The sequence below is a fragment of the Schistocerca nitens genome, chromosome 8 (genome assembly GCF_023898315.1).
Source record: "Schistocerca nitens isolate TAMUIC-IGC-003100 chromosome 8, iqSchNite1.1, whole genome shotgun sequence".
NCBI classification, from domain to species: Eukaryota; Metazoa; Arthropoda; class Insecta; order Orthoptera; family Acrididae; genus Schistocerca; species Schistocerca nitens.
Genome location: NC_064621.1, coordinates 602,387,348 through 602,414,873, shown reverse-complemented (window position 1 = coordinate 602,414,873; position 27,526 = coordinate 602,387,348). Strand labels below are relative to the sequence as shown.

The following is a 27,526-nucleotide window of genomic DNA, read 5'->3' as shown; positions in this document are numbered from 1 at the left end:
CTCGCAAATGGAACAGTAGAGTTTAGACCTAGGGACAACGGAGAAGTCGTAGTCTCCAGCAGTGGCCAATTTTTTTATAGAACATTTTGAAGAACTTGCAGTAAATTTGGCTGCCCTTCGTCCATCTTCATTTTATCGTTATGCTGTCGACACGTATATAGCTTGGCCACACGGCGTAGAAGCTCTTGAGCACTTTCTGTAACATGTGAACAGCATCGACCCCAACATCCAGTTCACCGTCGTGACAGAGAAAGAGGTAAGACTGCCATTTTTAGATGTTTTAGTACAACGAAAGTTAGCTGGATGTCTCGGACACTCAGTGTACCGCAAGCCGACGCACATTGATTTTTATCTTAGCGCCCGCAGTTTTCACTATCCAGACCATAAGAGAGCAGCTTTAAATGCGCTGGTACACAGAGAAAAAACCGTTTCTGGCGAGGACCACATGGATTCCGAAATTAATCATCTCCATCTACATCTACATTTATACTTCGCAAGCCATCCAACGATATGTGGCGGAGGGCACTTTACGTGCCACTGTCATTACCTCCCTTTCCTGTTCCAGTCGCCTATGGTTCGCGGGAAGAACGACTGCCGGAAAGCCTCCGTGCGCGCTCGAATCTCTCAGATTTTACATTCGTGATCCACTCTGGAGGTATAAGTAGGGGGAAGAAATATATTCGATACCTCATCCAGAAACGCAGACTCTCGAAACCGGGACAGCAAGCTACACCGCGATGCAGAGCGCCTCTCTTGCAGAGTCTGCCACTTGAGTTTGCTAAACATCTCCGTAACGCTATCACGGTTACCAAATAGCCCTGTGACGAAACGCGCCACTCTTCTTTGGATCTTCTCTATCTCCTCTGTCAACCCAACCTGATACGGATCCCACACTGATGGGCAATACTCAAGTATAGGTCGAACGAGTGTTTTGTAAGCCAGCTCCTTTGTTGATGGACTACATTTTCTAAGGACTCTCCCAATGAATCTCAACCTGGCACCCGCCTTATCAACAATTAATTTTATATGATCATTCCACTTCAAATCGTTCCGTACGCGTACTCCCAGATATTTTACAGAAGTAACTGCTACCAATGTTTGTTCCGCTATCTTATAATCATACAATAAAGGATCCTTCTTTCTATGTATTCGCAATACATTACATTTGTCTATGTTAAGGGTCAGTTGCCACTCCCTGCACCAAGTGCCTATTCGCTGCAGATCTTCCTGCATTTCGCTGCAATTCTCTAATGCTGCAACATCTCTGTATACGGCAGCATCATCCACGAAAAGCCGCATGGAATTTCCGACACTATCTACTAGATCATTTATATACATTATGAAAAGCAATGGTCCCATAATACTCCCCTGTGGCACGCCAGAGGTTACTTTAACGTCTGTAGACGTCTCTCCATTGAGAACAACATACTGTGTTCTGTTTGCTAAAAACTCTTCAATCCATCCACACAGCTGGTCTGATATTCCGTAGGCTCTTACTTTGTTTATCAGGCGACAGTGCGGAACTGTATCGAACGCCTTCCGGAAGTCAAGGAAAATGGCATCTACCTGGGAGCCTGTATCCAATATTTTCTGGGTCTCATGAACAAATAAAGAGAGTTGGGTCTCACACGATCGCTGTTTCCGGAATCCATGTTGATTCCTACAGAGTAGATTCTGGGTTTCCAGAAATGACATGATACGCGAGCAAAAAGGTATGTGTTCCGAAATAACGGCTATGGGTCAGGTGACATGAAGTTAGCATTCTCCACAAAAAGGAAATGTGAAAATGTTGAAAATTTACGTAACGAGTCACCGGTTGCATTCCCGACCTCCGAAGACGATAAAGTAGATGCTACGCCCTGTTTAGATCAGTCTCGGCCGCAGGATTCCTGGAATTTTCGACGTATCTTGTGATTGTGGAAGCAATTAAATCGGTCAGTCCATCCGTACCGCTTACAACCGCTGTGCACCACGTCAGCGGCATATTGAAAACAGATAACGGGAGAAATGTGCTGTTACGGAGCACAGCCTCACAAACAAACATAAAATACTGTTTGGCGAAACAAAAGTTTTGCTCCAGGCTCTCGAAATAAAAAAGCATGAGAAAATCTTCAACCGTGACAGCGGACGTAATCTTAGCGGTGCGTGGAAGCGAGCTCTGGATGCAGAGAGGACCAAAGATATTCGTCGCAATATTTACGCTGCGGTGGAAGCGGTGGCGCAGACGTTGACACTCTCTGCGACAGCATGACGTAATTACCGATCAATCAGAAGCCGTCTTTGGGCTATGAAGGTCACCACAGCTGCACTTATGGCTATCAGTTGCTCCTGACCAAGACGATGGAGGTAATCGTCGAAAGCTGGAGGTTTTACCCTGAACTGACTCGGCAAGAAGCCCGAGAGCGCTGCTTTTGGAATGTTCGAAAACAATGGTTGAAAACGAAAAACGACGTGGCCGAACGATTTAGATATTTTTATTTTGACTGACAAAGGTCTAGGTAGCCATCAAATGTTTTTAAGCTAGAGAGTGCTGCATTTCCCAGATGTTTTTGGCAGAATATCGACTTTTATCTGCGTTATTGCACTATCCCCAAAGTGTGAAAACAGTAGTCCTGAGCAATAAGGCTACAGCGAAGGCAGCCGACGTACGCAGATCCTTGTCAGCGGCCAGAGCCCACTCTCTTTGGGAAACTCATTGTGTGTATCTCCTGCATTGTACTCCACAATGGACCGCACAGCGGTGGCGGAACGCCTCGCCCTCTCTCGGCCATTTCCCAGCATTGTGTTATGGCGGAAAGCTTGAGAAAGGTGTTCACTGGAACCCGTAACTTCGCTCACTGCAGCCATTTCATCTTGCTTCTGCTTGGGTTGTGTGAACAGTTCCTATTTGTGACGCGTTCATGCCTGTTCGTAAGTATAATCTTTAAAAAAAAAAATTTCCCCTTGTCTACCTCATACAGGAAGCTATGAACATGGAGCGGGCTCAAAAATGTTCGACGAGAGGAAGTCTGACAGAGAGAATCACAAAAATGTACGAACGTGGGCAGTAGCTGAAGACAAAAAACTGAGAAGTATTATAAGGAACATTAACAGTACACTGATGAAGCAAAACATGAGCACCAGCTCACCAACAGAGTTTCGCACATTGCCAAAAGTTTCGAGTGCCTGGTTGCTGGTAACAAAGCTTTGATAGATTGCTTCAGAACATCAATATGTTTATCGGAACTGCTAAAGAAACTTCAGATGGATTGTACTGTCTCTATGCAATTTCTGATAGCATTCAGAGAACACGAATCAGATCAAATGGTTCAAATGACTCTGAGCACTATGGACTTAACATCTGAGGTCATCAGTCCCCTAGAGCTTAGAACTACTTAAACCTAACTAACCTAAGGACATCACACACATCCATGCCCGAGGCAGGATTCGAACCTGCGACCGTAGCGGTCTCGCGGTTCCAGACTGAAGCGCCTAGAACCGCTCGGCCACTTCGGCCGGCCGAATCAGATCAGATAGGGCTAGGCTTAAAGGGTGGCCGTAGCAATGTACACTAACAGCCATTGGGCATTTTTTTTTCTAACGAAGGATAGTGTGCTCCGTAAATGGCCGTTCATTGCGGCTACTCTGTGGTCTCTCTGATCCATCGAAAATTCACACTTATCACCGATTTGTTTCAAATTGTATAATGTTAAGTTCGCCAGCCCATGCCTACTTAAGTTTGTAACAGGTATAAACATCAAGGTAGCTTCACGAACGACATTTCACTCTAAAATTTCATACCGAGCGCACAAAGACAGATGTTCAGTTCTTGCAGGGTTGTCGTTTAGTCAGCAAGAACGGCGAAGCGCTTAGAACTGTTCACTCTGTGGACAATTTGCTTTTTTCTAATAGCACCACAAATTTCTATTACCTGGTTTTCTTAGGACCATTTTGAAAATGCCTTTGCGGAAGTAAATCGCTAGCTTCAGTTCGGAACTTCAGGCGAGATCGAAATCCCAATCATTTAACTCATTGTCATGTGACATTAAATTTCCAGAATCGTGTTTGGCACAATAATCCTGTTCCTGCCTGATATTTCAACAACTGTTCTTTACAGGTGCCATCAATATGAGCTTCCTTCACATTTCGTCCGATATCTGGTTTACTACAGCTAATTACTGTGTTCTCTGTAACGCGTCAGAATTAATTTGGAGGCTGCTGCTATCAACAGAATTTGCGGTATGCAACTACTTCAGAATGTTCGTTTTTGGCTACGAAATCCAATACAAGTAATGCTTGTCTCCCATCCCCTTCACTGAACTCATTGCATTAAACGCGTTGGTTGGTCACATCCAAAAGTTGAACTTGCAACACTTGCGGAAATCCGACACATACGTATACAGGAAGCGCACTATCTTTCTTCCGCGCCACCCAGTGTTAATAGGATGAACCGTTACACACATCTACCTAGGCAATGCTGTGTGTGACGTAGGTATATGCATTGACGATTAGGAAGCTGTAAGATTCGTGTTGGTGGCCCACGGTGGGAAGGTGTCCCCAGTCGTCCACATGCACGCACACTGCAAGTCATTTCCCGATAACAAACGCTGTGAAATTTAATGTAGCCTTCCAGAATAACAGTAGTTAACTCCTATACGTTTCAGTCCTATAGCTGAAGTAATTTCAGAGAGATTCAAAATTACCTAAAACCTAAAATTTTTCATAATTACACTACTGGCCATTAAAATTGCTACACCAAGAAGAAATGCAGATCATAAACGGGTATTCATTGGACAAATATATTATACTAGAACTGACATGTGATTACATTTTCTCGCAATTTGGGTGCATAGATCCTGAGAAATCAGTACCCAGAACAACCGGCTCTGACTGTAATAACGGCCTTGATACGCCTGGGCATTGAGTCAAACAGAGCTTCAACACGATACCACAGTTCTTCAAAAGCAGTGACTGGCGTATTGTGACGAGCCAGTTGCTCGGCCACCATTGACCAGACGTTTTCAGTTGGTGAGAGATCTGGAGAATGTGCTGGCCAGGGCAGCAGTCGAACATTTTGTGTATCCAGAAAGGCCCGTACAGGACCTGCAAAATGCGGTCGTGCATTATCCTGCTCAAATGTAGGGTTTCGCAGGGTTCGAATGAAGGGTAGAGCCGCGGGTCGTAACACATCTGAAATGTAAGGTCCACTGTTCAAAGTGCCGTCAATGCGAACAAGAGGTGACCGAGACGTGTAACCAATGGCACCCCATACCATCACGCCGGGTGATACGCCAGCATGGCGATGACAAATAGACGCTTCCAATGTGCGTGCACCGCGATGTCGCCAAACACGGATGCGACCATCATGATGCTGTAAACAGAACCTGGATTCATCCGAAAAAATGACGTTTTGCCATTCGTGCACCCAGGTTCGTCGTCGAGTACACCATCGCAGGCGCTCCTGTCTGTGATGCAGCGTCAAGGTTAACGGCAGCCATGGTCTCCGTGCTGATAGTCCATGCTGCTGCAAACGTCGTCGAACTGTTCATGCGGATGGCTGTTGTCTTGCAAACGTCCCCATGTGTTGACTCAGGGATCGAGGCGTGGCTGCACGATCCATTACAGCCACGTGGATAAGATGCCTGTCATCTCGACTGCTAATGATACGAGGCCGTTGGGATCCAGCACGGCATTCCGTATTACCCTCCTGAACCAAAATGGTTCAAATGGCTCTGAGCACTATGGGACTTAACATCTGTGGTCATCAGTCCCCCTAGAACTTAGAACTACTTAAACCTAACTAACCTAAGGACATCACACACATCCATGCCCGAGGCAGGATTCGAACCTGCGACCGTAGCAGTCGCGCGGTTCCGGACTGAGCGCCGAGAACTGCTAGACCACCGCGGCCGGCCCTCCTGAACCCACCGATTCCATATTCTGCTAACAGTCATTGGATCTCGACCAACGCGAGCAGCAATGTCGCGATACGATAAACGGAAATCGCGATAGGCTACAATCCGACCTTTATCAAAGTCGGAAACGTGATGGTACGCATTTCTCCTCGTTACACGGGGCATCACAACAACGTTTCACCAGCCAACGCCGGTCAACTGCTGTTTGTGTATGAGAAATCGGTTGGAAAGTTCCCTATATCAGCACGTTGTAGGTGTGAATGCTCTGAAAAGTTAATCATTTGCATATCACAGCATCTTCTTCCTGTCGGTTAAATTTCGCGTCTGTAGCAATTTTAACGGCCAGTAGTGTAGTAACGAATGAGCGTGCCAATCACATTGTGTAAACATGGCGTGAGTTAAGTGGCATGAAACGCTTATTGTAGAATAAGCAGTTCAAGAATTATAAAAAGGAAACCTTTACTTCTGTCTTTAAATACAAATAAAGATGACGTTGCCTGGAGTTTTTTTTAGCTTTAGAGAGATACAGAGTTTGGGAAATAATTAGATGAAATTCAGAGTTGGTGACTGACCAAGGAAGGAAATTACCGTGCTGCGAGTGAAAAAGTATTAAATTATTAAGTGGATTAGCTATATTACATTCCAGCCAATCAGGGAGGAGAACGGCTGTATGTTCTGGAAGCTGGCGAGATTTGCACTCGCTGCTCGCGAGTAGTGATTGAGCTTTAGTTGCGCGATGACGTTTTGTTCCGTACTCTAATGATGTTGCGCCCCCACATAATGTGTCTCTTCTCGAATCGTGTCCAGCCACATCTTTCTTGGACGTCTAACTGCGCTTCAGCTGGGCTGCATCCATTCCACATGACCAGACCACTTCAGTCTCACGGTCACTTCCACATGAAGATCTCTCCTGTTTCTGCTCTTGCCTCCCCCTGTCTTTTGAGGAGCACACCTAAGGAATCTCATTTGTAAGCTTGTAGTTGACTTGAGTGTCTTTTCGTTACAACACAGATCTCCAAACTATAGGATATGATGAGTAGCAATGCTGGCCACAAGGGAGATACTTGTCGTTCAATGAGATTTCGGGATTGCAACCGGATCACGTCGACTTCTTGCTACGATATTTCGGCTAGCAATGGTCCAGCCATCTTCATGCGAGTGCCCGTCACGGGAGATTGCAAGTTCCTGGAGTCAAGTTTATAGCAAAAAATTCGCGCGATAACCGCGCTCTCTGGAGCTACTGTTCTCTCAGTGAAGCGCAGGCGCATGCCTAAAGGTGAAAACTACATGTCCGCCCACTGTCGAAATGCGCGCCCACGTCGCTAAAAACGGACGTCAGATGTCGCCAGGCGTGTCATTATGAATAAACTGTCTTCTCTCAGAGGAAATTAGAGAGATCACCGGGTCCCAAACCTTGTCCAGTTGAAAACCGCCATCACGATTTATAAGATTTTGCGCTAGGCGTATATCCACAGATACTTTAATTACTGAATCCCAGAAAGTTTTCGCTGGGGCCGGGATTTTCGTGGCAGAAAAATCCATAGCGTGTCCTGTGGTAATACAGTGCTCAGCTACGGCAACTTACTGGGCTGCGAGAGGCGAGTGTGGCGTTCGTGTTCAACGCACCTGTCACGTACTGTACGTGTCGTCTGACCGATGTAAGATTTGCCACACTGGCAAGGAATTTTATAGATCCCGGCCTTCCGCATACCCAGATCGTCCTTTACTGAACCGATAAGGGCACTAATCTTCGCCGGTGGCCAGAAGACTACTTTAACTTGATGTTTCCTTAGGATCCTGCCTATTTTAGATGAAAGGTTGCCGGCGTGTGGAAGGAACGCCCTGGACTTGAATAGCTCCTTATCTTCTTGATGTTGTGGGTGGTCTCGCTTCTTCCTTCTTAGCGCTGTTATAATATGATGTGGAGGGTAACCATTACCTCTGAACACCGGCTCTAAATGTTCCAGCTACTTTGTAAGGCTGTCTCCATCAGAAACAGTATGAGCCCTGTGCACCAACGTTCTAAGGACGCTGACAGTTTGCGAAGGATGATGGCAACTCGACGCTTGCAGGTAAAGGTCCGTATGTGTTGGCTAACGGTAGACAGAATGCCCTAATGAACCATCCACTCTCTTAGTAACCAAGATGTCCAAAAACGGCAAGCAACCATCCTTCTCTATTTCCATCGTAAACTGGATGTTCTTGTGGATTGCATTCATATGTTGCAAGAACTGTGACAGTTCTTCTTTACCAAGGGGCCACACTACAAAAGTGTCATCTACATGTCGCCAGAAAACTCTCGGTTTAAGTTGTGCCGAATCTAGTGCCCTTTCCTCAAAGTCTTCCATGAAAAAGGCGAGAGAGGACTGCCCATGGCAACACCGCCAGTCTGCTCAAAATATTCGTTGTTAAATAAAAAGTAGGTTGAGGAAAGGACGTGATGGGAAAGTGCTGTTATGTCGTCCGTGACCTTATTGCTGATGAGCGCAAGAATCACATGAGATACTTGTCGTTAGATTAACAACCTGACCGGCTTTTGTATTAGGAATGCGTTAGGCACTCTGACAAATACACTAAGTGTGAAAACACGTCGGACCCAGAGATGCAACGTGCCGATACCGTGCGAAGGCCGAAACAGACAGCTGCGGTAATGTCGCTTAGAATGCCTGAGGCTCTACCGCTGAACCGCCAATCCCTCTGCCCCTTCCGAACGACCACGGTATGTGTCAGCCAACTGGTGCCAACTTTCTTCAACTACCAGCGGCACCTTCGAAAAATCTTCTCAGCGTAGCCAAATTACAACTAAGGATCCGTATCCCCGAGTGACTTGGCAGCCTCTGCCATGTTGAATCCCGTGTGACTCTGTAAGGGTCTGTTTTTTAATGATTAAACGGGATGCGGGCAATGTTTCTTGATACTTAGAGAAACACACGTATTAACCGATGAGTTTTTTTCCCCATTCATCAATTTGTTCTTTTATCCAGCCGATTTACAAATCAACAAAGTTTTCGTTTGGCGGGCAATGTAACTTCAGTTAGTGCGCAGTATGTTTGGCTTTCATACTGGCCACACGCAGGAACTTGCATAATTAATGTTCACTTTGGCTTTACTACTTTTCGACGTGGTTTCGTTATGTATTTCAATGTTTCGATTGAATTAGACTGCCACAAGCACTCCTGAAGATGAAACTGTATAATTTTGAAATCGATCATGTGAATTAAATATCTGTAACAACTAAAACGGCTTCTGATACCAAATGTAACAGTTGTGTTACTAAATGTGACACTTCTGTCACTAAATGTAACTGGGTTTTCTCTTTTGATGCTGTCAATTGTCAGGATGAGCATTCTAAAGCATTCTGTCAGGGTGAAAATATTAAATAAATTAACTTTTCTCTCTTAACAACATGTGGGCAGGGTGGGTTCTTCCTTGGCTCGGGTATGAGGTCGAATGAAACATCATTTTTACATAAGAATAACTTTTATTGAAGATTTGTACAACTGTATCTTACGGAATATTCTGGTTCGGAGAGCGGCAGCTGTGTCGTTTGTGAAGTCTTCTGCTGCGGCAGCGGCAGCGGCAGCGGCGGCGGCGGCGGCGTCTGATTACGCGTAGCGGTGTGTATCTCGTGTCGCCGTCTCGCCCAGCTGACGGGAGACGCGCAGCGCGAGGTGGCCGGTTTAATTATTGCGAGCGAAGTCGTGCATCGGATGATACCTTGGGTGTCGCGTCCCAGTGTTTCTCTTCTCTAAGCGGCCGCGTGTGTTCTGCGTCGGCCAGCGGAGCGGCGCGGCGGGGGAAGGCCAGTGTGGCGGACTCGAACCACGGACTCCCGCTTGCCAGTCTTCGGCTGTCAGGTCTTCATCCCAGCTCACAGGTGACTACTGATGTGAGGCCGTCTCCTTCCCGTCCTCACGAGTCACCCGGGTATGTAAAAATCAGACTTCAAATACCTTTTAACTTCTGTCTTCTGGCGCCGCGGCTGCTGCTTGCTATTCCATTACAGCGGCGGACTTGGTGCGTCTGTGCATGATGCAGTCTCTTCTTGCATGACGGTCTTCAGCACCGAAACTGACTGAAAACTTCTTCGTCTTCTTCGTCTCTTCTCTCCGTCTCCGTCTTCGTCTTCGTCTCCGTCTCCGTCTTCATCTGACTTCATCTCTCTGGCCCACTGCGTCTCGCGTATTTATTCACTTCAGTTTACTGGAGGTGAACGACTTCACGGTCATTGCCTCGTCTGTCACGTTGAAAAGCTTCTCGAAGAATCTTCTTAACGTCGGTCGTTGGCTCTTGGATTGTAGGTGAGGGCCTTTGATCACATGTGACGACTGAGAAACACGTGAGCCGGTCATTGCCTCTTCTGTCACGTTGAAAAGCTTCTCGAAGAATCTTCTTAACGTCGGTCATTGGCTCTTGGGATGTAGGCGAGGGCCTTTGCTCACATACGACAACTGAGAAACACGTGAGCCGGTCGGGCGATGCCCTGACGGCTGAATCGACAGCGCCCGCTTATGTGGAACTTGCTGACTTCATGGTCATTGTCTCTTCTGTTCTGCTGTTTTGCCCGCTGAATGCCAGTATGTAACTCTCTAAACTAAACCAAGTTTTTCATTTATATCCTAATTTCTAGTTCACTTTGATTTCACTGATTTATTTACTTAAGTACCACTCAACATATCATCAATAAAACAACTGAATGGATTATCCAGTAACAGTATATTACTTTTTTTTTAACGCAACTGTAAACTTATATGTTCAAAACTGGGTTTTTTATTGCGTATAGTGCCTTGTATTCTACTGGTGAAGTCCGACAAATGTTGCGTTTAGGTACGGAGTTGTATACAGTACAACTGTATACAACATCCAATTAAGCTCAGCATGTAATTTAACGCCGTATCTAGTCGAATGGGATTTTCCCGAAACCAAAAAATGAAATTCATCCATTCATCCAAATTGTTGACATGGGCGCAGGGGCTTCGTCGAAACGCTTACAATATTACCTGCTGGCATGGTCCTCTGTATTCCGCGAACTCCATTGACTTGGAGAGACGTGTATTATTATTTACGCGTGTTTATGTACGCTTTGCCTTTTTTAAAAGAGCCGACGCGACGTATTTTAGCCGTGCTGTATGACTCTGACTGAACACAAATTCACTCTCCAGCCGGGCTCCAGACGAAGCTAGTACGGACAGTTTCATTAAGTCCTTTCACGTACTCGTCGGTTGCCATTACCGGTGAGGCAATTTTTCTCCCTTTTCTGGTTGATATAACAGGAACCTAACGGTTCGTGTTCGTAAATATGCAAGACCCATGTATTATTAACTTGGACGACGTTTATCGCTAATACCTTCCGCACCCAGCTGCCCCCCTCCCCCCATCCTTACCACCAACTTGTAACTAGCCACGAGAGCTCGTCTGTTTTTGCAGGTATGAAGCCTGCCCCGATCTTTCGCAGTCGCGCACAAATTTTTCTTCTCTGCCGGAAGGAATGCAGACCATCTTGAATCGCTTCTACGCCAAGGAGATCCGATTCGAGATAAGAGAGCAAAACGAGATGTAAAATACTGCCGGTGAAGTGATTCGTGCTTCTTTAACGAAGAACCGTACCTTCCAGATATAGCGTTTTTCGAGGTCAGTTAATAGCTGTGCAATAAAGCAACATTTTCAGCGATGCCTCTATCTATATATTACAGTGAGGCCGTTTAGCGAACAACGGCCGGTCGATTGCCGTAATGATACGCCTATGATCGTATATCTTGCCGGATAATTGCGTATAATACCCAAGCGGGAGGGCGTTACAGATTTTTCAACAGATCATCGAACAGTCTACTAGAAAGATGGAGTATTAAATCAAGATTAATTACTCCGCGCGAGCGTTACCGTAATGACGTCGACGGTGGGTAACACGCGATGGAAAATCCCTGAATTGAATAAGTTCCCGATCTCCGTATGTTAAAACACGCCTCTCCCATGATAATACTCGAGGCACGTGCCCTGGTACTGTATGCGTCTGTCTTTACTACAACTGGATTTACGGTCGTCTCTGTACTCTTATATACGGTAAGTTTACTTTTTCGAATGTCGGATAATACACGGCCACGCAACAGTATCAGATGTACACAAACGGAACGGGACAGCCATTTATGCCGAGACTCGCATTACTTTTACTAAAAGACAGCTGAGAATGCACCAAAACAAGTCTACAAGTTCCAGGAGACAGGAAATGTGTCAGACGCGGCCAAAAGTGGTCGATTGAAAGTGCTGACACCAGAAAAGGTAATCGACGTGTAAGAGGCATGCCTGAGACTCCAACGAAGTCGCCTATCCAGCCAGTTTGCACTTTTCGTTCATAGTGCACAGAACGCATCACAAAGAATTCGTGCTGTTACTGTATTGTTGCCCTAAATCAATATAAGACGTGCAGCTTTCTGTCAGTGTTTCACTTCTCTGTAAAGCCCAGATGGGGAAGGAAGATTTCGATGTTTGCTATAGGTCCAGGGGCGAATGCAGTAAGGACTTGGGAGGGGGCAGACGACGAATGACCCTTTTGCCCCCTCCTCCCCCGGACCTGCCTATGTTTTAGTTTGATATTGTTGGATAGATGAATTTACGCATTTGGTCTAAGAAAAAACACTAGTTGCTTGAGGTCTCTGCACGCGCCATAAGAAGGTGCAACTACAGCTGCGCTCAAAATTACTGTTCCGTTCATCAGAAACGCCAACTTTAGGTTCGCAATAAAAAAATGTTTTGTCTTTCTGACATCTATGATCCACAAGCTCGTCTATAAAATATCTTAATACAAAAAACTAGGAGTTTAATATGAAGAAACGAGAGCAAAATAAAGAATTGTATACTTTGCATTTCTTAAGAAAACAGAATAACAAGGTGGGGTAAACAATTACCACAGTCCAAGTAATTTGTTATCATATTTTGGTACTATTGGCTTCTTGGGCGGGAGTGTTTGTTTACCTTCCCATTCAGTATTATAGTTCACGTTCGGGATGTTACAATCTCTCAGGCTTCATTCTCCGTTATCCTTTAACAGGGGAATTAGGAAATTTTCCGTCGGGGTAAAAAAATCACCCTGCATTGTCACTTACACATATATATATATATATATATATATATATATATATATATATATATATATATATATATAATACAAAGTAGCCGGTACTTTTCTTTGAAGACGTAGAAAATCTCTTCTGTCAAACTAATAAGTACCACGGAGGAGGCCCGCATCTCATGGTCGTCCGGTAGCGTTCTCGCTTCCCACGCCCGGGTTCCCGGGTTCGATTCCCGGCGGGGTCAGGGATTTTCTCTGCCTCGTGATGGCTGGGTGTTGTGTGCTGTCCTTAGGTTAGTTAGGTTTAAGTATTTCTAAGTTCTAGGGGACTTATCACCACAGCAGTTGAGTCCCATAGTGCTCAGAGCCATTTGAACCATTTTGAACCACGGAGGAAATGATACGAGAATTTAAACGTCAGGAGGTCTCAAATGAATATTATAGTGACTCAAGGAAGATGTGAACGAACCTGAAGATGGTCATATCACCGACGACATGGAGGATGATGAATTCGGTCTAACACCTTTTGAGACTGATTAATCAGATGAAGATGATCAGCAGGTAATCGTAAATGGGTGCTGTGTAACACACACTCTTTCCATAAAAATGCGTCCAAAGTGCTAGCAAGGAATATAGTGGTACGAATACCTCATGGTAAAGGCAGAAAGTTTGTAAACATCTCCTCGAAATTATTTGAATTGTTGTTTACTGATGACATGGTTTCACCGTTAGTTACGTATTCAACAAAATTAGTGATGCAAGGACAAAATTTACATCGTCCTAATGATATACTGTAGATACCAGCCAAAAAGAAATAAAAGCATTATTTGGCAATTTGGCATACTTTTTACGAATGAGGCTCTAAGGAATGCCCATGGCAGCTGTGTTGATGCGTGGTCTGTGGTATACGGGTCCCCATTTTTCCGAGGTGTTATGACGAAAAACCAATTCGAATTTTTGATCAATAATCTAAGATTTGATGACCAAGAGCCACGATTGCAATGAAGAACAGCAGACAAATTCACCGCATTCCGTAATTTATGGCGTATGTTTGTGAAGCGCAGTCAAGAACTGCACACTCCCTTCAGCTCTGCTAACCACTGACGAGGCACTCCTTAGCTTCCGAAGTAAATGCCCATTCAAAATATATCTGGGAAGCAAACCAAACAAATATGGACTAAAGATAATTTATTTATGTGATGTGAAGGCGTATTATTTTTAAGGGGCCGCCCCATATTGGGGAAAAGAAATTAGGGATAAAGATGTTTCGATTCCTGCATATTATGTGATCATATTTATGGAATCAGCCGGAACAATGGAATCAGCCGGAACATTGCGATGGACAATTAGTTTGCTTCTTGTAAAGCAGGCGACAAAAATTTGACAGTGGTGGTACCTTGTGGTACCTTGAGCAAAAAAAAACCCGAATCCCAGCATGCTTCAAAGCAAGAGTAGGTCTGTTTCTTCGTCTTCATTCATATGCAGGAAAGAGGAAATGCTACAGTCATAAGTTAAGAACAGAATGTTATTCTACTGTCAACGTTGCATGAGATAGGTAAGTAGATGAGGAGGCACAGAAATCGAACATAGTACTTTTCTACAATGATAACTATGCCACAATAAGACCACGCCACGAAAAACCAGGCGCTGCCTGTGCTATATATGTGTGGGCTTTTAGATACGGTAGGGATAATCGCCTGTGTGTTGTATAAGGGGAACGGCGGCACAAACAACCGAAGCAATTTTCTCCAAGTCCTTAGCGGTTGGTCTGGTCGAAGGAGAAATGAAAGACAGACTCATGAAAAAAGAAGAAGCAAAAATGACTAAAGAGCTTCGCATACCGTTGGAACAGATTTTGACGATTTTGCGAGCGCTATTCCAGCATAGTGAACGCATTATTGTGGTCAATGTAGACACGAAGCCCACGCCCAACACAGTGGTATATAATAAGTTCACATGCCACCTAGCACTGCAGGTGATGATGATATTGAAGGAATGTATGACGAGATAAAAGAAATTATTAGATAGTTAACGGAGATGAAAATTCAATTGATTGGGGACTGAAATTCGATAGTACGTAAAACAAGAGAAAGAAAAATAGCAGGTGAATATGGCCTGGGAGAAAGAAATGAAAGAGGACGGCGCCTGGTAGAGTTTTCCACAGAGCATAATTTAATCATCGCTAAGATTTGTTTTAAGAATCATGAAAGAAAGCTGAATATGTGTAAGAGACCTGGAGACAATGGAAGATTTCAGATTGATTATATGATGATAAGACAGAGATTTCGGAATCAGATTTTAAAATACAAGACATTTCCAGGGGCAGATTTGGATTCTGATCACAATTTATTCGTTAGATTAAAACTAAAGAAATTGGGAACAGCGGAAAGAAATTCAGCAGAAGACGAACGGGTAGCTTTGAGACATGAAATAATGAAAGCAGCAGAGAATCAAAAGATAAAAAAACAAGGTCTGATAGGAATCCTTAGATAAAACCAGAGATGCTGAATTTAACTTCTGAAAGGAGAAAATATCAAAAAGCAGCAAATGAAGCAGAAAAAAGGGATTACAAACGTCTAAAAAATGAGACTGATGGGAAGTACAAAATGGCTAAGCAGGAATGGCTAGAGGACAAATACATGGATTTAGAACCATATTTCACTAGGGGAAAGATGCACTGAAGCACCAAAGAAACTGGTATAGGCATGCGTATTCAAATACAGAGATATGTTCAACAGGCAGAATATCGCGCTGCGGTCTGCAACGCCTATATAAGACAACAAGTGTCTGGCGCAGTTGTAAGATCGGTTACTACCACTACATTGGCAGCTTATCAAGATTTAAGTGAGTTTGAACGTGGTGTTATAGTCGATGGGGCACAGCATCTCCGAGCTAGCGATGAAGCGGAAATTTTCCCATTCGACCATTTCACGAGTGTATCGTGAATATCAGGAATCCGGTAAAACACCAATCTCCGACATCGCTCAGGCCGGAAAAAGATCCTGCACGAACGGGACCAATGACGACTGAAGAAGATCGTTCAAAGTGACAGATGTACAACCTTTCCGCAAATTGCTGCAGATTTCAATTCTGGGTCATCAACAAGTGTCAGCGTACGAACCATTCAACGAAACATCATCGATATGGGATTTCGGAGCCGAAAGCCCACTCGTGTACCCTTGATGACTGCACGATACAAAGCTTTACGCCTCGCCTGGGCCCGTCAACGCCGACATTGGACCGTTGATGACAGGAAACATGTTGCCTGGTCGGACGAGTCTCGTTTCAAATGGTATCGAGCGAATGGACGTGTTAGGATATGGAGACAACCTCATGAATCCAAGGACCCTGCATGGAAGCAGGGGACTGTTCAAGCTAGTGGAGACTCTGTAATGGTGCTGGGCGTGTGCAGTTGGAGTGATGTAGGACCCCTGATACGTCTAGATAAGACTGCCAGGTGACACGCCACCTGCATTTATTCATGTCCATTGTGCATTCTGACGGACTTAGGCAATTCCAGGAGGACAGTGCGACAACCCACACGTCCAGAATTGCTACAGAGTGGCTCCAGCAACACTCTTCTGAATTTAAACACTTCCACTGACCACACAACTCGCCAGAGATGAACATTATTGAGCATATCTGGGATGCCTTGCAACTTACGGATTTATGGACAGCCCTGTAGGATTCATGGTGTCAGTTCCCTCCAGCACTACTTCAGACATTAGTCGAGTCCATGCCACGTCGTGCTGCGGCACTTCTGCGTGATCGCGGAGGCCAAACACGACATTAGGCAGGTGCACCAGTTTCTTTGGCTCTCCAGTGTATAATAAGAATACAATAAGCAGATTCAGAAGGGTGTAGGTTGCAGAAGTTATTCGGAGATGATGAGGCGTGCACAGGATAGAGTAGCATGGAGAGCTGCATCAAACCAGTCTTCGGAAACTGAAGACCCCAACAACATTCCAGGATCAGCAACACGAGAACCAATTAAAAAAAATAAATACTGTGTCTGTTCGAAACCAGTGTGCAAATTTTTGTCAAAAATGTTGTAACAGTTTGGTTGAAAATATTTTGAATATATAAAATTTCATCAAATTTTGAAATTAATTTATTTGCATTCGAAGTTGTTAGCTTTATTTGTTTCTGCCGATATACAAATTACTGTGCTAAATAATACTTTTTTTGATTCAGTGACTCTCCTTGTGTTTTATGATATATTCTCCCGTGTTTTGTAATGCTATAATAAAACGATTAATTTATTGCAAAAGATAAGTACTATCTCATAGCTCCAAAGATTGTAACAATGCTATAATAAAACACATTGACATTATAATTATTATTGGCTTTGTCATACTGTAAAAATTAACAATACCTTGTAATAATTGTTGCATACTGCTCGTTTATGACTTTATTTCACTCCAGAACCTTTTTTTTAACAGAAGTAATTTAGAAAATCATGGGTTAAATTTTTATCACATTTTGTTATTCATGTCCCGGAATTTGTACCTTGTTATTGTAGGGGTACTATACTGATGAACCAAAACATTATGACCTCCTGCTTAATAGCTTAATAGCTCTTTGGAACGAAATACATAATTGATTCTGCTTATCAGCGATCCGACAGTTTGTTGGTAGATTTGTGGAGGTACGTAGCATTAGATGTATACATACAGGTCATATAATTCGCGGGAAAAACGTACCGCTGATTTGCGTACGCGGTGATGGCGCCCTATAGCTACCCAGATGGGTTCCATAGGATTTACATCAGGCAAATTTGGTCGCCGAGACAGCAGCGTGAGTTCACTGTGATGCTTGTCAAACCACTGTAGCACAGTTGTGCTTCCGAGACACGGACACTTTTACATCCTGTGAGCCAGTGTAAAATCAAGTGTAGCTACATACTGTGTTTATTTGTGTACATAGCGTACAAATGCACGTTATAAGAAGCAATCTGATGTGAATACCACAAGGCAGTGCAGTCCACACCAGCACCGCATCTAGCTACACTTGGTCCACTAGACAATGTTTCCTAACACCCCCATCTGAAGATGAGCCTGCAGTGGCTCGAAAACATGAATAAATCGTAAAAAAAGAAACTGGTTGCATATTTATTAACAGATAAACGCCAATTTAAATCACAGTCACAGTTCATCATCCACAATGGATATACTGAAATTAAGAGGAGTAAATCCAGATGCAGTGAAACATTATAAAAACTACTGCACTGTATTAATAAAAGTTATTAAAAGTCCAGAAGTATGTGTATTATGTCTGAGATTAGTACATCTGTAAAATTAAAACAATTTGGAATATAGATGAAAGAGAAATGGGGCAACCTAGAGCACAGGAAGCTGTATTTCTATCAAACCCAATGAAAAGTTTGTTAACAAGAACTCAGAAGTAGAAAACATTTTATAATCATTTTTAAGTGTTGTAGAGAAAATAGGATCCAGTTATTCATTAGAAACTGCGAGGCAGTATATGGAAGAGCCAATACCTATCCAATTTGATTAAAGTGAAATTCAACACACTTCTCCTACTGAAATTAGGAAAATAATAAATTCACTCAAAGGTAAAAGCTCACATGGAATTGATGGCATTTCCAACAAAGTACTAAAAGCTTGTTCCCTACAGATAATAACGATTCTCAGCCACATATGTAGTAGCTCACTGAAACAGGGCATTTTTCCAGATGGACAGATATATGTTATTATTAAACCATTGCACAAAAAAGGGAATAGCTCAGATGCTAACAACTACTGCCCAAGCTCACTTCTAACAGCTTTATCCAAAATTCCGAAAAAGTAATGTATTCAAGTGTAGCATCACACATTTGTAAAAATGAAGTACTAACAAAATGTCAAATTGGTTGTTCAGCAAGGCTTTTCAATAGAAAATAATATATATGATTTCACTGATCAAATATTAAATGCATTGGATAACCTAACATCACTCATTGGAATATTTTGTGATCTCTCAAAGACTTTTGATTGTGTGAATCATGAAATTCTTCTAGATAAGCTTAAGTTTTGTGATATGAGTGTGACAGTGCACAAATGGTTTAATTCATATTTAACTGGAAGAATGCAGAAGGTTGAAATTAACAGTACAGATAGTCTGCAAAAATCAACAGAGTCCTCTAACTGGGGAAATGTCAAGAACAGTGTCCCACAGGGTTGTTTTGGTCCCTTATTGTTCTTAATATATGTTAATGACTTGCCACTTTATATTCATGAATAAGCAAAGCTAGTTCTTTTTGCAGATGATACAAGTACAGCAATCACGCCTAACAAACAAGAATCAGCTGAGGAAATTTTAAATAATATCTTTCAGAAAATTATTAATTGGTTCGTTGCAAATGGACTCACACTAAATTTTGAGAAAACGCAGTATATACAATTCTGTACAGTGAATGGCATAACACCATTGATAAATGACTATGAACAGAAGTCTGCTGCTAAGACAGAATATACACAACTTCTGGGTGTGTGCGTTGATGAGAAATTGAATTGGAAGAAACACATCAACGATCTGCTGAAATCTTTAGGTTCAGTTAGTTATGCAATTAGGGTCATAACAAATTTTGGTCATAAACATATCAATAAATCAGCCTTCTGTGTCTATTTTCATTCACTGCTTTTGTATCGCATCATATTTTGGGGTAATTCATCATTAAGAGAAAAAGTATTCATTGCACAAAAGCGTGTAATCAGAATAATAGCTGGAGCCCACACAAGATCAGTTTGCAGACATTTATTTAAGAAACTCGGGATATTCGCAGTAGCTTTTCAATACATATATTCACTTACGAAATTTGTTATTAATAACCCATCCCAATTCAAAAATAATAGAGAAGTGCATAGCTATAACACTAGCAGAAAGGGTGATTTCACTATTCTGGGTTAAATCTGACTTAGGCACAGAAAGGGTTGAATTATGCTGCCACAAAAATCTTTGGTCATTCGCCAAATAGCATTAAAAGTGTGACAGAGAGCCAACCAACATTTAAAACAAGTTAAAAGAATTCCTGAATGACAACTCCTTCAACACGATAGATGAATTTTTAAATATAAAGTAGTAACTTGAGAAAAACTGTTTTGTGCACAGAAAACTTATGTTTATAGCGACATGTTCCACATCATTATGAAACGTCGGCCGCGCGGAATTAGCCGAGCGGTCTTAGGCGCTGCAGTCATTGACAGTGCGGCTGGTTCCGGCGGAGGCTCGACTCCTCCCTCGGGCATGGGTGCGTGTGTTTGTCCTTAGGGTAATTTAGGTTAAGTAGTGTGTAAGCTTAGGGACTGATGGCCTTAGCAGTTAAGTCCCATAAGATTTGACACACATTTGAACATTTTTTGAACGAAACGTCGTATTCATGATCTATGGAACATGCATAAATATATGTATGTATTTATGTATGTAGGGGAAGGCGTAATAATACTATTTCTCAATAGCAATATAACTTTGGCCGATTCGTTTTTTATGATAATCACGAATATAAACGCATTCCTCGTATGGCAAGTTAGTATGTATAAATGACATCATGTTTATTTGGTATAGTGTAATGTGCATGATCCATTGAAATGGATGTGTGGGAGGATGGAAGGTTAAATTGCAGTCCCATCTTAAATAAATCATTAGAATTGTCTGCAGCAACATCGTTGACAGTTTAGGATTTTTCACATCATATACAGTTTCTAATTCTATAATGGAAACACTGAATTAAACAGAAAAACATTGTTGCAGACAACAATCCACAAATCAGTTGCCCATTAAAGCAAAATTTCCTCTAACTTGGCAACCCTGCCGGAACACAATTCTTTTAGCACCCCCCCCCCCCCCTCTTTTGTTCAACCCAGTGTTTAATTTCCAAAATTTTTGCTGCAGGAACACACCTCTTCAACCATACAATCTCCAGCCATAAAAATCATCGTTAAGATTTTTGGAAACTAGTGATAAAACGTAAAATGAGAAATCCTTTTTTTTTTTTTTACAAAATGCTGTTCTGAAATTCAGTTTTCTTATAATCAAAACAATAAAACCATAATAATTGATATAAACAACAGGTGCTACCATCTGTTCTCACGACAGTGTCACTTTGCTCCTTGGTTATGCTCGATACCATCTTCATAAGGGGAGGGACCTTCCCCATGGTATACATTCACTGCAAAGAAACTTCTAAAGAAACGGAGAGTACTGCATAATACAAAGTCTAGGGCTACAGATACAGACATGCTGAATGAAACGCGTTTGGCTGTCACGAAAGCAATGAATGACGCCTTCTGTGATAATGGTAGCAGAATATTGTCAAATGATCTTCCACATTACCCCACTTTACCCAAAGAAATTCTGGACGAACGGAAAGGTTAATAGTGGTACCAAAGTTGGCGCCCAGTTCCTAGCGAATGAGACAGGAACTGAAACTAAGGGTAGCAAAGCAAATGCTGAAATCCTTAACTGCGTTCCCAAATGTTCTTGTACAAAGGGAAACGCAGGAGCATTGCCCCAATTTAATCCTCGTACCACTGAGAAGATGAATGAAATAAGTGTTAGCGTTAGTGGTGTTGAGAAACAGCTGAAATAGTTAAAACTTAACAAAGCTCTAGGGCCCGATGGAATCCCTGTCAGATTCTATACTGAATTGGCGGCTGAGTTAGCCCCTCTTCTAACTATAATCTATCCTAGATCCCTCGAGCAAAAAACCGTGCCCATTTCTCGGGAAACAGTACAAGTCACACCCATCTACAAGAAGAGTAGTAGAAGTGATCCACAAAACTACCGTCCTATATCCTTGACATCGATTTATTATAGAATCTTAGAACATATTCTGAGATAAAACATAATGAGGTATTTTGAACAGAATGGCCTCCTTAATGCCATCCAGCATGGATTCCGAGAACGTCGATGATGTGAAACCCTACTCGCATTTTTCTCGCGTGACATACCGAAAGCTTTGGATCAAGGCAGTCAGGTAGATGCAGTATTGCTTGATTTCCGAAAAGCATTTGACTCAGTCCCACACCTACGCTTATATTCAAAAGCACGATCATATGGGGTATCAAGTGAAACTTCTGACTGGATTGAGGACTTTTTGGTAGGGGGGACGCAGCGTGTTGTCTTGGATGGAGAGTGATCGTCAGCTGCAGAAGTAATTTCAGGTGTGTCCCAGGGGAATGTGTTGGGACCGTTGCTGTTCACGCTGTATATCAATGACCTTGCAAGACAATATTAATACTAACCTCAGACTTTTATGCAGATGATGCAGTTATATATGATGAAATACCGTTTGAAAGAAGCTGCATAAATATTCAGCCTGATCTTGACAAGATTTCAAAGTGGTGCAAAGATTGGCAACTGCTTTACATGTTCAGAAATGTAAAATTATGGACTTCAGGAAACGTAAAAACGTAGTATCGTATGACTATAATATCAATGAGTCACTATTGGTGTCGGCCAACTCATACAAATACCTGGTTGTAATACATTGTAGGGACATGAAATGGAGTGGTCACATAGGCCCAGTTGTGAATAAAGCACGTGGTAGACTTCGGTATATTGGTGGATCTGGGGAAGTGCAAACAGTCTACAAAGGAGATTACTTACAAATCACTCGTGCGACCGGTTCTAGAATATTGCTCAAGTGTGTCGAACCCGTACCAAATAGGACAACAGGAGATACTGAACGTAAAAGAGCACAAATGGTCACACGTTTGTTTGATCTGTGGCAGAGCGTCACAGAGATACTGATGGTACTGAACTAGAAGACTCTTGACGACAGACGTAAATTATCCCGAGAAAGTTTATTAACAAAGTTTCAACAACCGACTTTAAATGATGATTTTCGGAATATATTACAGTCCCATATGTATCGCTCACATAGAGATTGAAAAGATAAGATTAGATTAATTACTGCAGGTACAGAGGCATTCACACAATCTTTCTTTCCGCAGTCCACATGTGAATGGAACGGAAAGAAACCCTAATATCTGGTACAAAGGGACGTACCCTTTGTCACACACCTCGCGGTGGTTTGCAGGTATTGTTGTAAATGTAGATCTTGGTTATACAGGGTGATTCAAAAAGAATACCACAACTTTAAAAATGTGTATTTAATGAAAGAAACATAATATAACCTTCTGTTATACATCATTACAAAGAGTATTTAAAAAGGTTTTTTTTTCACTCAAAAACAAGTTCAGAGATGTTCAATATGGCCCCCTCCAGACACACGAGCAATATCAACCCGATACTCCAACTCGTTCCACACTCTCTGTAGCATATGAGGCGTAACAGTTTGGATAACTGTTGTTATTTCTCGTTTCAAATCATGAATGGTGGCTGGGAGAGGTGGCCGAAACACCATATCCTTAACATACCCCCATAAGAAAAAATCGCAGGGGGTAAGATCAGGGCTTCTTGGAGGCCAGTGATGAAGTGCTCTGTCACGGGCTGCCTGGCGGCCGATCCATCGCATCGGGTAGTTGACATTCAGGTTTCATAACTAACCTTTTTCATAGGACTCTCCATACAGTTGATTGTGGAATTTGCAGCTCTCTGCTAGCTCGGCGAGTCGATTTTCCTGGGCTGCGAACAAATGCTTGCTGGATGCGTGCTACATTTTCATCACTCGTTCTCGGCCGTCCAGAACTTTTCCCTTTGCACAAACACCCATTCTCTGTAAACTTTTTATACCAACGTTTAATACACCACCTATCAGGAGGTTTAACACCATACTTCGTTCGAAATGCACGCTGAACAACTGTCGTCGATTCACTTCTGCCGTACTCAATAACACAAAAAGCTTTCTGTTGAGCGGTCGCCATCTTAGCATCAACTGACGCTTGCGCCTAGTCAACAGCGCCTCAAGCGAACAAATGTAGAACTAAATGAAACTTTATAGCTCCCTTAATTCGCCGACAGATAGTGCTTAGCTCTGCCTTTTGTCGTCGCAGAGTTTTAAATTCCTAAAGTTGTGGTATTCTTTTTGAATCACCCTGTACTATAGATCTCTGAGGCTGCTGGCAGTCGTAAACAAAAGACAGTCGACACGAAGATTACCGGTACGTTCCGATCACAACTTCGGAACTAAGCTCAACTTATCTTGTGTATGCTGTACACACACAGCACCTCGCCTTACACCCCTGCCCATCGCATCACGCTGGGCCGCCCACTGTCACATTCACTGCTGCAAATTATAGTTACGTGCACTATTTCAAATCTGCGGAGCCGACTTGTTCCAGTTAGTTCAAAAAAAGGTTCCTGGACGTTGCCAGCCGAAAGTAAGCCCTGGTTCAACCTGCGGATTGAACAGCATGGGAGATAACTTGTCTCACTCCTTTCTCAGCTGCTAGTTCCCTTTCATATCTTTTTACTTATCTGCAATTTGGTTTCTGCACAAGTTGTAAATAATCTTTCGTTCCCAGTGTTTCATCCTTGCTTACCTTCAGAATTCGAAAGGGTATGTTGCAGTCGACATGGTCGTAAGTAGGCCTGTTCTCTGAACTCACAAATGCTGTAAGTGTAGGTTTGCCTTTATTTAATCCATCTTACAAGATAACTGGTAGTGTCAGTACAGCCTTACGTGTTACATTTCTCTGGAACCTACAATGATCTTCCCTGTGGTCAGCTTCTACCAGACTTCCGATCTTTTGCAAAATAATTCTTGTTAATATTTTACAATCATGACTATCAAACCAATCGTTTGATAACATTCGCACGTGTTCTTTGGAATTGCGATTGTTACAGTTGAAATGTTAAATTGTACTGTTGATTTACTAATAATTTCAAATTAATCATTTATAAAACTTTATACAGATTACTATCTGCTGTCTGTATATTGACCAAGTCAAGATTTGATGATACAAACATTGGAGTTAAGCAGAATTTACATCCCTGAGCCCAGTTCTTCTGATAAATTATGGGAGTCGTTACTTTGTAGTTGAACGTAAGGCGATTATTAATTTCCCGCCTGATGCCCATCGGCAATCTATTATATTTTCAACAAAACACAAATCATCATTCTGAACTACACATAGGGTTGTATAGATTGTATGACAGACACCGTTAGGAAGGGCTTGTAAGAGACAAATTCCTGATGAGTCACGTTATTTGCTACGTATTTGTTTCTCTAGACTTCTTCAGATGCTGTCTGGTAGGATTTCATGCAAACATACGAGGGTCACTCCAAAAGAAATGCACACTATTTTTTTTTTTTAATCCATCTTTTATTCTACATGTTTGAAAGTTTTACAGTGTGTAGATACATCATTTAGGAACAATATTTTCATTTCTCCACATAATTTCCATCCTTCTTAATTGCCTTACGCCATCTTGGAACCAGCTCCTGAATACCCGCATGGTAAAGTTCTGGACCAACCTGTTGGAACCACTGTTTGGCAGCGTGCACAAGGGAGTCATCGTCTGCAAACCTTGTTCCACAAAGAGTCTCTTTCAGTTTCCCAAAGATAGTCACATGGAGCCAGGTCAGGACAGTAAGGCGGGTATTTCAGTGTTGTCCATCCGAGTTTTGTGATCGCTTCCATGGTTTTTTGACTGACAAGTGGCCGTGCATTGTCGTGCAACAGCAAAACATCCTGCTTTTGCCGATGTGGTTGAACACGACTCAGTTGAGCGTGAATTTTCTTCAGTGTCGTCACATATGCATCAGAATTTATGGTGGTTCCACTTGGCATGATGTCCACAAGCAAGAGTCCTTCAGAATCGAAAAACACCATAGCCATAACTTTTCCAGTAGAAGGTGTGGTTTTGAATTTTTTTTTTTTTTTTTCGTGGGTGAATTTGCATGATGCCACTCCACTGATTGCCTCTTCGTCTCTGGTGAAAAATGATGGAGCCATGTTTCATCACCTGTCACAATTCTTCCAAGAAATTCATCTCCACCATTCTCGTACTGTTCCAAAAGTTCGCTGCATATCGTTTTTCTTGTTCCTTTGTGAGCCACTGTCAACATCCTGGGAACCCACCTGGCACAAACCTTTTTTAACGCCAACACTTTCAATATTCTGCATACACTTCCTTCCCCTATCCCAACGTAGCGTGACAAATCGTTCACTGTGATGCATCTGTCAGCAGTCACCAATTCGTTAACTCTCTGCAGATTGTCTGGAGTGTGTGTAGTACCAGGCCTGCTGCTGCGAGGGCAATCCTCAATATTGCCGTGCCCGCTTTCATCACGTAACCTGCTTGTCCACCGACTAACTGTACTGCGATCGATAGCAGAATTTCCATACACCTTTTTCGACCTCTTGAGGATGTTTCCCACTGTCTCGTTTTCACAGCACAGGAATTCTATGACAGCACGTTGCTTCTGACGAACGTCAAGTGTAGCAGCCATCTTGAAGACGTGCTGTGACGGCGCCACTCACGGGAACAGGTTGAACTAAGTTTGAAAACAAGCGGGAAGGATGTATCTACACACTAAAACCTTCACACATGCAGAATGAACACTGTATTTTTACAAAAATAGTGTGCATTTCTTTTGGAGTGACCCTCATATATTAGCAGTCATTGCTCCCGGCATGTATTCAAAAATTGTATGAAGAACAGTAAACGGTGCAATATTAACTGCACAGACATGAGACATGACATCACGTAATGCAGGTGACATAGAAACTATCTTTTATGTTTTTCTTTCCTTTCGGCGATAATTCCCGTTAACTTTGTTTTAGTGAAACATCGAAAATGTATGTCCATTTTGTAAACATATTGGATGACTTTACACTCTAACACAAAAAAAGCAACGATGCACCACGAACGTTATCCGAATGGGGCAGAAATCGGTAGATGTGGTATACTTGTACAGATAAATGATTTCAATATCAGAAAGAATTAATTATTTATTCAACAGAAAGTGCTTCACAAATTGACCAAGTCAATACCGCATTGGTATTCAAGCAGCTACTTGGCTTGGCACTGAGTGATCGAGTTGTTGAATGGCCTCCTGGGGGAAATCGAGCCAAATTCTGCCCAATTGGGGCGTTACTTTGTCAAAATCCCGAGCCGGTTGAAGAGCCCTGTCTGTAACACTCCAAACGCTCTCAATTGGGGAGAGATCCGGCGACTTTGCTTGCCAAGGTAGGGTTTGACAGGCACGAGGCCACGCAGTAGAAACTCACACTATATGCAGGCGGACATTGTTTTGCTGATATGTAATCTCAGGATGGCTTGCCATCTAGAGCAACAAAACGGGGAGTAGAATATCGTTGATGCATCACTATGCTGTAAGGGTGCCGCGGATGACAACCACAGGGGTCTTACTATGAAATGAGATGGCGCCCCAGACCAATCACTCTTGGTTGTCAGGCCATATGGCGGGCTACAGTCTGGTTGGTATCCAACCGCTGCTCGGAGAATCTCGAGACGACACGTCTTTGCTGGTCTTTGGAGCTGGACTCATCACTGAAGATAATTCCACTCCAGTCAGTGAGATTCCAGGCCGAACATGGCGGCACTACTGCAAACGGGCTTGTTGGTGTTCAGAGGTCAATGTGGTCAGTGCCAGGGGCGCTGTGAGCTCAACCCCCTCTCTGTGAGCTGCCCGTTA

The 27,526-nt window shown here is 42.9% G+C and overlaps 1 protein-coding gene across 1 annotated transcript in view; it reads left to right on the top strand.

Moving 5' to 3' along the window:
* The window catches only part of LOC126199137 (uncharacterized), a 180,907-nt gene that overhangs the window by 119,556 nt on the left and 33,825 nt on the right, over positions 1–27,526 (top strand). The gene's annotated exons all lie outside the window — the stretch shown is intronic.